The sequence below is a fragment of the Cherax quadricarinatus genome, unplaced genomic scaffold (genome assembly GCF_038502225.1).
Source record: "Cherax quadricarinatus isolate ZL_2023a unplaced genomic scaffold, ASM3850222v1 Contig423, whole genome shotgun sequence".
NCBI classification, from domain to species: Eukaryota; Metazoa; Arthropoda; class Malacostraca; order Decapoda; family Parastacidae; genus Cherax; species Cherax quadricarinatus.
In genome coordinates, this window is record NW_027195449.1 from 174,444 (window position 1) to 186,169 (window position 11,726).

The 11,726-nt window shown below is 41.8% G+C and overlaps 1 long non-coding RNA gene across 1 annotated transcript; it reads right to left on the bottom strand.

Moving 5' to 3' along the window:
• Positions 1–4,613: 4,613 nt before the first annotated feature.
• On the bottom strand, positions 4,614–9,118 carry LOC138851365 (uncharacterized). Its single transcript, XR_011391179.1, has 2 exons — positions 7,557–9,118; positions 4,614–5,595 (listed from the first exon to the last, which is right to left on the bottom strand). It is a non-coding gene; the product is annotated as an uncharacterized lncRNA (long non-coding RNA).
• Between the last annotated feature and the right edge of the window lie 2,608 nt (positions 9,119–11,726).

Below are 11,726 nucleotides of genomic sequence, written 5' to 3' on the forward strand. Positions count from 1 at the left end.
ATTCTGCTTGCCACAATCTGCCGCCATATGGTCATATTCACCACACAGTAGGCATGTACGCCTCTGCCCGGCATATGTCACCATTACCTGGGTTTTAAACTCCTCGAGATATATGTACGAGGGTCATCTTGGGATTGAAAGTACCCTCAGAAAATCCTGTCTAAGCTCCTTTTACCCATTTTCCAGGTTGGGCTAGATGTACAGTCCCATATCTTTCGAAAACACTTCTGATATCTGCTCTATCAGCCTCAAAAGGCGCGTTGTGGAGCTTGACCCACGAATAATGTCTTGATACATCCGTCAACCTGACCCTCACTGCCGGTGTTACGTTAATGCTGACATCTTGGTAACGATCCGCCAATGCCTCGTACACTTGAGCTGTTCGCACTTTCACGAATATTCTATAAACACCATTTAGTGCCACTCCATATAAATCCTCGTCTCTGATGCCGTATGTCTCTCTTATAATTTTGGGCTATAACACCACGACTGACGTAGGAGTTAAAGCCTCACTAATGAGTTCAATGCCCACAGTATTCACTCTCCAGCACACACCTAGCGCCATATTGTTTTCTGAGTAGCTCGCCTGGGTAAACAGTAGAGGGGTGCAAACGCGACCGCACTCTACCTCATCTAGGCAGCGAATCGGTGGTTATGATTGGTGACAGCAGACACAGTTACTGGCATGTGGGTGGGGGGTTGAAGCGTCAGCGGTAGTGCATTAAATCCACCACATTGTCCTCTTCGCTCTCGGGCCGAGAGGATCTACTGCGCAGACGCTCCTCAGTTGCTTGTCAGTGGTGGTGTGAGGAGGTGGTGTTTTGCACCTCTGTTGACATCTCAGGAAAATTACTGCAGTCAACATGGTGGTTTGTCAAAGATGCCGGGTTAATACTGTTGGTGTTGAGCTTCTCTGGGGGACGATTTCGCCTAGTTCAGCACAGGTTCTCTTACCTAACATCATCAGAGAGACGTATGGAATTCAAGATGGAGAATTATATGGAGTGACTTTAAATGGAGTGCACAGAATCTTCGTGAAACTGCTCACTGCAACTGTATATGAATCGTTGGTTAATCATTTCCAGGACGTGAGCATGTTTCCAGGCATTATACCTAGATTAAGTTGCATAATGTTCCCTTTCAGGCGGATGAAGCTGATATCAGAAAAGTCTTCGAGAAATATGGGACAGTTCATTTTGCCCAGCGTGGTATGTGGGTAGCAGGCACCTACTTTGGTTTGCCAGAAGGTACTTTTAACCTTAAAATGACATTGAGACATCCCATACCGTTTTACATTTATCTTCAGGAATTCAGGACACAGGTCATGGTTTTGTATCCCGGACAAAGGCGTACGTGTCGCCTATGTGGTGAGTATGACCACATAGCTGCAGCATGTGAGAAGAAAAGACACGTGCCTGAACCTGTGGTAGAAGACACAGCCCCTGTCTTATGGGTGCCTATTCAACACCTCGTCCAAAAACCCATAGAAAGGATTCTGCACACAGGCAAAGAGCAACTGAGAGGGCGGACAACCCTGCCATAAACCTCTTTCCATCAGCACCAGATCCCCCAACTCCCCATTAACCTGTACCCGCACAACCGCTCCCTCATACAAATTCTGCACCAATCTCACCTCCTTCCCCAAAACCCAGCTTCTCCAAGCAGACTCTTAAGAAATCCTTATTCACGCAATCATACACATTAGCCCAATCCAAACCAAGTATTTCCCCTCCTGAACAGTTCTCTATAAACTCCCTTATCTGACCATGACCATCCCTATGTATCCCCTATGTATCACAGATCCTCTCACCCTCTTCGGTCTATTGCCCAAAATTTTAGCAAAAATTTTATAGTCCGAACATATTAATGTCAATGGTCGGTAATCACCCAATACTTTCCCATCCTTCTTTTTCGGCACCAAAACAACGATCCCAGTTTTTTGTGACTTCCCCATCCTCCCACTTTTCAACATATAATTCACAACCTCCACCGAACAATGCCTAATACTCTCCCAATCGTTTGATAACCCATCTATGCCGTGTGCCTTACCCTTACTTAACCCGTAACCTACCTCCTCCACCTCCACTTCACTAATTCTACCTTCCAGCATTTCTCTTTCCTGCTGTCCTAATACAATATTTCCGCAAATGTCCTCAAAATATTCCTCCCCAACGTCTCCTTCTCTTCTCCATTTCTCCCTAAACCAATAATCTGCATAACCTCTGATACTGTCCGTATCAGAAAGGTCCTGTCCCTCCACATAACTGCCCCATCCCCTCACCAACCACTAGATGCACTATGGTAGTCATCTGCATCAAACTGCTCATTATGAATCTCAACAATCTGACTCCTTAGATCGTCCATATCACATGTCATACCTTCCCTGCCCCCCCCCTGTAACAATCATTCAATTGTCCCTCTAGGTAGTTGTGCAAACCATACCGCCACCATGCCTGTTCCTTGCCACATACCTTAATAAACTTCGCAATCCCTATCTTCGCCCTCATCTCCCATCAATCAAGCAAATTCATCTCCCCATCCCTAGTATCCCAAACCACCTTCCACCCTCCTGTAAGAGCCACACATTCAATTTCCAATACCCTGCATATATACACACTATACCATCCACCCTTAGTTCAGCTATCACCGCCTTGTGGTCCGAAAATCCCATGTCAAAAATCCTTACCCTCTCCACAACTATCCCCTGCATGGCATAAATCCGATCTAACGGCGCCTCATAACCCCTACGAACGAACGTGTGCTCTACTCCATACCCCCCCTTCCCGCCACATCTACAACCCCCCACGTTCCTTAACACATCCCTCAAAGCACCCAACACACATCCTGCCCCCTTCGGTATCACATCCCCATGCCTAATCACACAATTCCAGTCGCCCCCACTGTAATAAAAGGCAAACCCCGCAAATAGTACATCAACACATCATGGACAAAATCAACTTTCACCTTCACATTGTTGGTTGCTGGCATATGAACACCCACGAAGCATACCCTCTCCTCCTCCCAATACCCATCCACCCTAACGACCCTCCCACCTCACCCCTTATCCCAACCCATGACGCTGGGCTGGACTCCTTTACCGCCACTGCCACCCCTCCTTTCAATTGCAATGCCATACTGACAAACATCTTATAACCCCTCAAATGCAGTTCACATCCTAACCTATAATTATCCTCCTGTGAAAAACATTCTTCTACATCAAACCTTCTTAAGAACCATTCAAATCAAGCCCTTTTTATCTCAGCTTTAAGTCCATTAACATTTAAAGTTACACACATGAATTTTCCAGGAAAGGTGGCTTGTCCCATGCAGCTGTGGCTTACTCAATTCTCCTTTCATGTTATCCATACTCTCCTTTCCATACTTCCTAACCTGTCCTCCAACCACTCCTTGCCCTCCCCAACCAGGCTTCCCCGGTGCCCCCCTCTCTGCTCACTTTCTCCACCACAGCCGCCCATGCCTTCTTCCCAGACCTCTGCCCAGATGTCAGGACCTTGTCCAATTCAGACGTACTCGCAGTCCATTTGTGTGAGCTACCACTCATACACATATCCACATCATTCGAGTCCTCCTGATGGACCTCCACCACCACTACCCTCTCCTTAGCCTCCTTGCACAAGGCCTCTACCTGCCCCTGCTGCCCATCCAGCTGTTGCACTTCACTAAACTTCCTAGCTCCTTCCTCACTGGCCACCGTCTCTTCCAAAAATTCCTGCAGCACAGCTTCCAACAGCTTCTCCTGTGTAGACACTTCCACTTCCTCTATTCCCTCAGGCCTCGATGAGCTCTCACTCACCTCCTCTGGGAGGGTGACTCACGTCCCCAACACCTCCTTCACTCTCTCCACCTCCTCGCTCCATAGATCCGTCCTCCAACCACTCGAAACACCCATCTCCATTCACACTGTACTCGGTTGCTGATCTACCTTCATTGATGTCATTACCCGTAGGGCTTGCCTTCATATACACTGCACCGCCATATGCTCGTATGAGTCACATAAGTGACACGTTCTCCTCTACCCTGCCTAGTGGACGAAAACCTGGGTCATGCATCCTGTCAACGTAACATACGACAGGATTGGCCTCTTCAATGTCGTCTTAAGACGGCCCTTACCATAACATTCAAGATGCATTCAAGAGAATTTTTTTTAAAAACATTCCTGAGATATATATATGTGAACAAGTTTTGGAGGGGAAGTACAAGATGAAAAACAATAATGGAGGTACAGGGATAATACGAGCCACTGAGTTTGTATATATTTCTCTAAATAATAGTAACTGATAGAAATATTATTGGGAAATTCTACACAACAAGTTAAGTGAATAGGAAATACATTTGGAAGGATCTAAAGATATAAGGAAATGGAAATAATGATGGTATGAAAGGAAAACATAATGAGGTACAGAATGGACACCATGTTGACTACCACATACACTCTCCAATAATGTCCGCCTCCCAGTGTGTATTAAACCTCACACAACAAGTAAGGCTGATAGAGGTTGGCCAATTTTCTATTCAATCTGCCTGTGGGAGGTATTGGGACATATCACCAATGTAATAGTATGTAAAGTAGACAAAGTAAAATACTTCAATAGTCAAGTCTATTTAAATTTTATTTAAGTATATAGCCCCCTAAATAGTTTTACTATCCTAAATTTTCATAATATACATGATTAGGGGAAAAATGCATGAAAAATACTAGTTTAAGCCGTCAGACATATTAATAAGAATGGTGGCTAACAGAGGTTTAGCGGATGGAACACATTTTAAAAGTGATTGGAAAAAATACAAAAGTAGATGCATAATAAAATATAATAGTAAGTTATTACAGGCAATATTCTGCCACAAACATTGTCACTCAAGTACCAATGATTCATCACCATATTTAAAACACTTAATTTATCCCATGATGATTCTGCATCATTATAATCTTTATCATTTTCATCTGGAGAATCTCTGTTGACAGGTGCAGCATCAAATTTTTGTCCACATATTAAATGAGAAGATGTTAATATGTCCATCATAGTAAAGGATTCAGTGATCTGGTTTAAGTCACTTCCATTATTTACCACAGTGTAATGACATCCTACATCAAGGTTGTTGCAGCTATCCAAAGCAATATGTTATTCAACACTGTTGAAAAATTAAAATAATCTTAATGAACCAAACTCTTTTGCAGATAAAAACAAACATAATTTTTCTAAGCATAGGTTGTGTTACTCATAAGCAATTGGTAACAATCAGCAATATTTGAAAAGCAGTATTTGCAGGTGTCACATTTATATGATAAACATCTATAATTTCTTTAGAGCGGCAATACATGATTAGTTAGTATGGGCTGATTCCTGATTATAATTTGGATGACAGTATTGTCTCAGGTCCCAGACGTTTAGTAAAAAATTTGAATAGCATGTAATTCATGAGAGAGAGGTCGAAGATGCCGTTCTCCAGGGTGTTTATGTTTACTGTTTTACGATTCTCGAACCCCAGACGAAAACATATCCTCTCACTGATAAGGTTGCCAGTTCCTGCACAGGCCAGTGTGAAGCCTTGCTTAGTGCCAAGATGTAGACATAGCTGAAATAGGTGAGAAAATATGAGATGAAGACCCAATGAAAAAGGAAGTAATAAGACTAATACATTGGAACCTCAGCTTACGAGTGTCCCACCATGCGAGTTTCTCGAGCAGTCGCTCAGTCGATTTTTTTGTTTCTGGATATGAGCAAAAATTTAGGATGTAAGCTTCTCCCTCAGACAACTATTTTTTTTAGACCTCCAGATCTTGCAAAAATAAAAGTGAATACAGCCTCTCCTCACTTAACGATGGAGATAGGATTTAGGGAAATGCTACAAGCAAAGTCAAAGAGTAAATAATGGACTGTAATGGGACTTATCTTGAAAAGGACCCCAATGGAAATAAGTCACTCTGTCTGACTTTTTTGGGTTATCCTAGGTTCTCTACACATATGCTGCTATGTATGATAATTCTATGTAACTGTATTTGTGTATACCTGAATAAACTTACTTACTTACTGACAGCTCACGCCTACACAGCCGTCCCTGTAGGTGATGTCTTGAGAAGCTGCCATATGCCTTCCCTAAGGGCTACATGAAAAAAAAATGTTTTATAAGTAAAATTATAAGTATTAGAGTATGTAAGAAAGAGGGAAATTTTTTCCCAGTAAAAGTAGGCCTTAGACAAGGATGTGTGATGTCACCGTGGTTGTTTAATATATTTATAGATGGGGTTGTAAGAGAAGTAAATGCGAGGGTCTTGGCAAGAGGCGTGGAGTTAAAAGATAAAGAATCACACACAAAGTGGGAGTTGTCACAGCTGCTCTTTGCTGATGACACTGTGCTCTTGGGAGATTCTGAAGAGAAGCTGCAGAGATTGGTGGATGAATTTGGTAGGGTGTGCAAAAGAAGAAAATTAAAGGTGAATACAGGAAAGAGTAAGGTTATGAGGATAACAAAAAGATTAGGTGATGAAAGATTGAATATCAGATTGGAGGGAGAGAGTATGGGTTAGGTGAACGTATTCAGATATTTGGGAGTGGAAGTGTCAGCGGATGGGTCTATGAAAGATGAGGTGAATCATAGAATTGATGAGGGAAAAAGAGTGAGTGGTGCACTTAGGAGTCTGTGGAGACAAAGAACTTTGTCCTTGGAGGCAAAGAGGGGAATGTATGAGAGTATAGTTTTACCAACGCTCTTATATGGGTGTGAAGAGTGGGTGATGAATGTTGCAGCGAGGAGAAGGCTGGAGGCAGTGGAGATGTCATGTCTGAGGGCAATGTGTGGTGTGAATATAATGCAGAGAATTCGTAGTTTGGAAGTTAGGAGGAGGTGCGGGATTACCAAAACTGTTGTCCAGAGGGCTGAGGAAGGGTTGTTGAGGTGGTTCGGACATGTAGAGAGAATGGAGCGAAACAGAATGACTTCAAGAGTGTATCAGTCTGTAGTGGAAGGAAGGCGGGGTAGGGGTCGGCCTAGGAAGGGTTGGAGGGAGGGGTTAAAGGAGGTTTTGTGTGCGAGGGGCTTGGACTTCCAGCAGGCATGCGTGAGCGTGTTTGATAGGAGTGAATGGAGACAAATGGTTTTTAATACTTGACGTGCTGTTGGAGTGTGAGCAAAGTAACATTTATGAAGGGATTCAGGGAAACCGGCAGCCCGGACTTGAGTCCTGGAGATGGGAAGTACAGTGCCTGCACTCTGAAGGAGGGGTGTGAATGTTGCAGTTTAAAAACTGTAGTGTAAAGCACCCTTCTGGCAAGACAGTGATGGAGTGAATGATGGTGAAAGTTTTTCTTTTTCGGGCCACCCTGCCTTGGTGGGAATCGGCCAGTGTGATAAAAAAAAAAAATTACCTCTAGGGGGTGTTGTCAGTGTATCTCAGAAACTGATTGCTAATAAGAATATATACTTTTGTTGGGCTAAATTGCCCACCTATAACCAAGTGTATGATACATCTAGAAAGAAATGAACCAGCTATCTGCTGTGAAGCTGACGTAGCTAGCCTCATTAATTACTAGACCTACCTGGGTGTCTGTATCTAACCAATATGTGACTCGGATATCGCTGTCCTGATTGAAGCAGATGTATTCTTTCAAGAATGTCGCACTACACTCCATCAGGATCACAACACTCATTGTTACACACTGTTCATCAAATATTGTTTATCATTCACAGTCTTATCACTAAAGAAGCTGATCAAACTTCTCTGTAAGTGCTTTGCTGTGTTCTTTGATATTCTTTTATGCACACAAATGTGCAGATCAGTATTCTTTATTCATTATCCCGGCATCAATGTGTCCCTTTGCAGGGTCAAAACAATCTAAGCTAAGATACCCCTCGCTTGCCCCTAGCTACAAAGGAAAAGCTGACATAGCATATTTCCCTTGCTTGCCAAACTTCCACCAGGAAGCAAAGCAGAATGCTTGATTTCTTGATATGTCTCAATTACTTTAGAGTTCATTATGTCCCATATGCGAATAAAGTGAGGTAGAAGTTTCCCTGTACCCTTCCTGTTGTGGCACAGAGATTATTTACACTTGTTACCTCAAAGTGGTTTCAACACTGGTCTCTTGCAAAGGAGCCACATGACCTGTGACTGGTTCACATCTACTTGATGTGGAAGTAAACAAGGTGCTTCTTTTGAGAAGGCTAGGCCCCTCAGGGCTGAAAAGGGCTGAAGGGGGTTGATACCCCTCTCCTGACGAAAATTTCTCCCCAATAGTGACCTAAGACTCCGTTAGTGAACGAATTCGTTGTTAAACGAGGAGCATAGTCTAATGGTAGTGGATTTGTGTCAACCATCCTTGATATTGCTTTAATGTCACTTTTATTCCATTTATAACATTTCTGGTATATTTTTAAATGTTTATACAGCAGTGTACTGTATTCTATAATAAACAGAATTGAGGAAATCAGCTCTAATATACATTTTATAGGAATAAATATTGGTCAGAGAGCCCATCGTAAGTCTGAGGCATCGATAAACGAATATGTCGCTAAGTGAGGAGAGGCTGTATAATTGTAGTTCATGGTCGTGATGTATTATGTTGTTTTTACTTCTTAAGACTATAACTACAACAGAAATAATAATATTTCTTACCTTAAATTGTGGGTGCTGGTGTTTGTGGATGATTGTAAAGAGAGTGGAAAGTTATGCTGTGGTCCTACTGGGCTGGGGTGGATAATAGAGGTACTCAAGTCGATGGTTGTACTGGAGTGTGCATAAATTCTTTAATGGATTTCTGTTCTGTTTTACCCTGCAGTACATTATTCAACTGACGGTAAGGCATCAGCTGCTCTAGACACAGTTTCAGGGTCCTCTTCAGTGCAAAAGTCTAACTTTAATTCATTCAGTAAATCAGCCAAGTCATTCAGTCAATCAGTCAAGTTCGTACATAAAGTCAGTCAAGTCAGTAAGCCAGTCAAGTCTGTAAGTCAGTCAAGTCAGTAACTCAGTCAAGTCAGTAAGTCATTCAGTTAAGTCAGTGAGTAAGGCAGCAAAGTCTGTAAGTCAGTCAAGTCAGTAAGTCATTCAGTCAAGTCAGTAAGTCATCCAGTCAAGTTAGTCAGTTACATCAGACACTCAAGTAAGTCAGTGAGTTAAGTCAGTAAGACAGCCAAGTCTGTAGGTCAGTCAAGTCAGTGAGTCGTTCAGTCAAGTCAGTAAGTCTGTCAGTTAAGTCAGTCAGTAAGACAGCCAAATCTGTAAGTCAGTCAAGTCAGTAAGTAATTCAGTTAAGTCAGTCAATCAAGTCAGTAAGTCATTCAGTCAAGTCAGTTAAGTCAGACACTCACATCAGTAAGTCAGTAAGACAGACAAGTCTGTAAGTCAGTCAAATCAGTAAGTCATTCTGTCGAGTCAATAAGTCAAGTCAGTAAGTTAGTCAGTTAATCAGTCAAGTCAGCCAAGCCAATAAGTCAGCCAGTCAAGTCAGTAAGTCCTTCAGTCAAGTAAGCAAGTAAGTCAAGTCAGTAAGTCAGTCATATCAGTAAGTCAGTCAGGCCAGTCAGTGAAGTCAGTAAGTCATTTAATTCAGTAAGTCAAATTCAAATTCAAATTCAAAGTTTATTCTCTATAAGGATTACAATGCTGAGTTTACAGAATTTGGTTATTGTGTGGTTTACATATAGTAAAATAATAATTACAGAGTGTACCACTAGAACACCTAGCATGGCTAGGCATTTCGGGCAGACTTAGATTAAATCTTAAGTTTAAAAATATTACAAAATTATGAGGTAAGTTGGTATTATGGCTAAGTGACTAAATACTTGTTTGTGAGTTTAGCAATGTGAATGCTTTTGTTTTGGCACTATACATAGTTTCAGTATTGGAGTATCACAGGCCAACTTTTGACTAGTTAAGATTCATTATTTTGAGATTGAGATTGATATTTCTGTTTATGGTCAAATGGGTGAGTGAGTGTAAGTGTTAACCACCTGGTTGTATTCGTGTAATTAGTTGACTGGGTGTATCAGGGAGATAAGATGTTTTCTGATGGTAGTTTTGAAGGTGATGAATGTGTCTGCAGTTTAAGAATTTTCAGGTAGGGTGTTCCAGATTTTAGGGCCTTTGACATACATTGAATTTTTGTAAAGGTTTAGTCGGACACGGGGAATGTCATAGAGATGTTTGTGTCTGGTGTTGTGCCTGTGGGTTCTGTCGCAACTATCAAGAAAGCATTTTAGGTCAAGGTTAATATTGGAATTTAAGGTCCTGTAGATGTAGATTGCACAGTAGTAAGTGTGGATGTACTGAACAGGGAGTAAGTTCAGATCTATGAAGAGTGGGGGGAAGCGTGTTGCCAGGGATGGAATTTAGTGATTATTCTTACTGCGGCTTTTTGTTGGGTTATTATTGGCTTTAGGTGTGTTGCTGCAGTTGAACCCCAAGCACAGATAGCATAGGTGAGGTATGGATATATAAGTGAATGGTATAGTGTGAGAAGGGCAGTTTGCAGCACGTAGTATCGTATCTTGGAGAGGATCCCAACCGTTTTGGACACTTTTTTGGTTATGTGTTGGATATGGGTGCTGAAGTTCAGGTTGTTGTCGAGGTATAGGCCTAGGAATTTGCCCTCATTATGCCTGGCAATTAGAGTGTTTTCGATCTTAATGTTAATTTGCGCATCTCCTGCTCTGCTACCAAACATAATGTAGTAGGTTTTGTCAGTGTTAAGCGTAAGTTTATTGGCTGTCATCCAAGTCGATATTTTGATCAGCTCCTCATTAATAATGGTGTTGAGGGTGGCAAGATTAGGGTGAGAGATGAAATATGCAAGTGCATGGCCTCTTATACCATAATGGTCAAGTTTGTGGAGTAGGATGCCGTGGTCTACTGTGTCAAAAGCTTTTCTTAGGTCAATAAAAATTCCTAATGGATATTTCTTATTTTCCAATGCTGTGTAAAGCAGATCTAGCATTTTTATGATTGCGTCGTTAGTGCTTTTATTTTTCCTGAATCCAAATTGGCAGGGGTTGAGTATGTTTTGTACCATTATAAATGAATATAGTCTCCTGTGCACGAGTTTCTCAAAGATTTTGGATAGCAATGGTAAGTTTGATATTGGCCTATAGTTTTTTAAATATGTAGGGTCACCACCTTTATGTATTGGTGTAACCCTTGCAGTCTTGAGTAGTTTCGGGAAGGTGCTAGTTTCTAATGACTTGTTAAAAAGTAATGAGATAGCATGCAAGAGGACGGGGGCTGCTCTCTTGTACAATAATGGTGGGACATGAGACAGATTCCCTGAGTTATTTTTAAGTGACTTTATAATCTCGGTGACTTCCATGGGCTCAGTTGAAGAAAGACAGAAGGAATTTGGGAAATTCCCATCTAGGTAGTCCCCGGCATGGGCATTGGTGCGTGGGATTTTATTGGCGAGATTAGAACCTATGGTTGAGAAGAAGTCGTTTATCTTGTTAGCTGTGTCAGTGGGATGCAGTGGTGTTTCATTAGGTTTAGTTAGGGCAATATTCTTGTTTTTTTCAGTTTGTGGGTCCCTGGAATCTGAGAGAGTGTTTTCCAGGTCTTTTTTATATCTCCTCTTGTGTCAGTGAATCTACTGGAGTAGTATAGTTGTTTGGCTTTCTTTATTACTTTGGTGAGGACTGATGAATAGTGTTTAAGAATATCTTTGTGTATTAAGCCCTGTCTATATTGTTTTTCATATTGGTGTTTCTTATCAATGGATTTC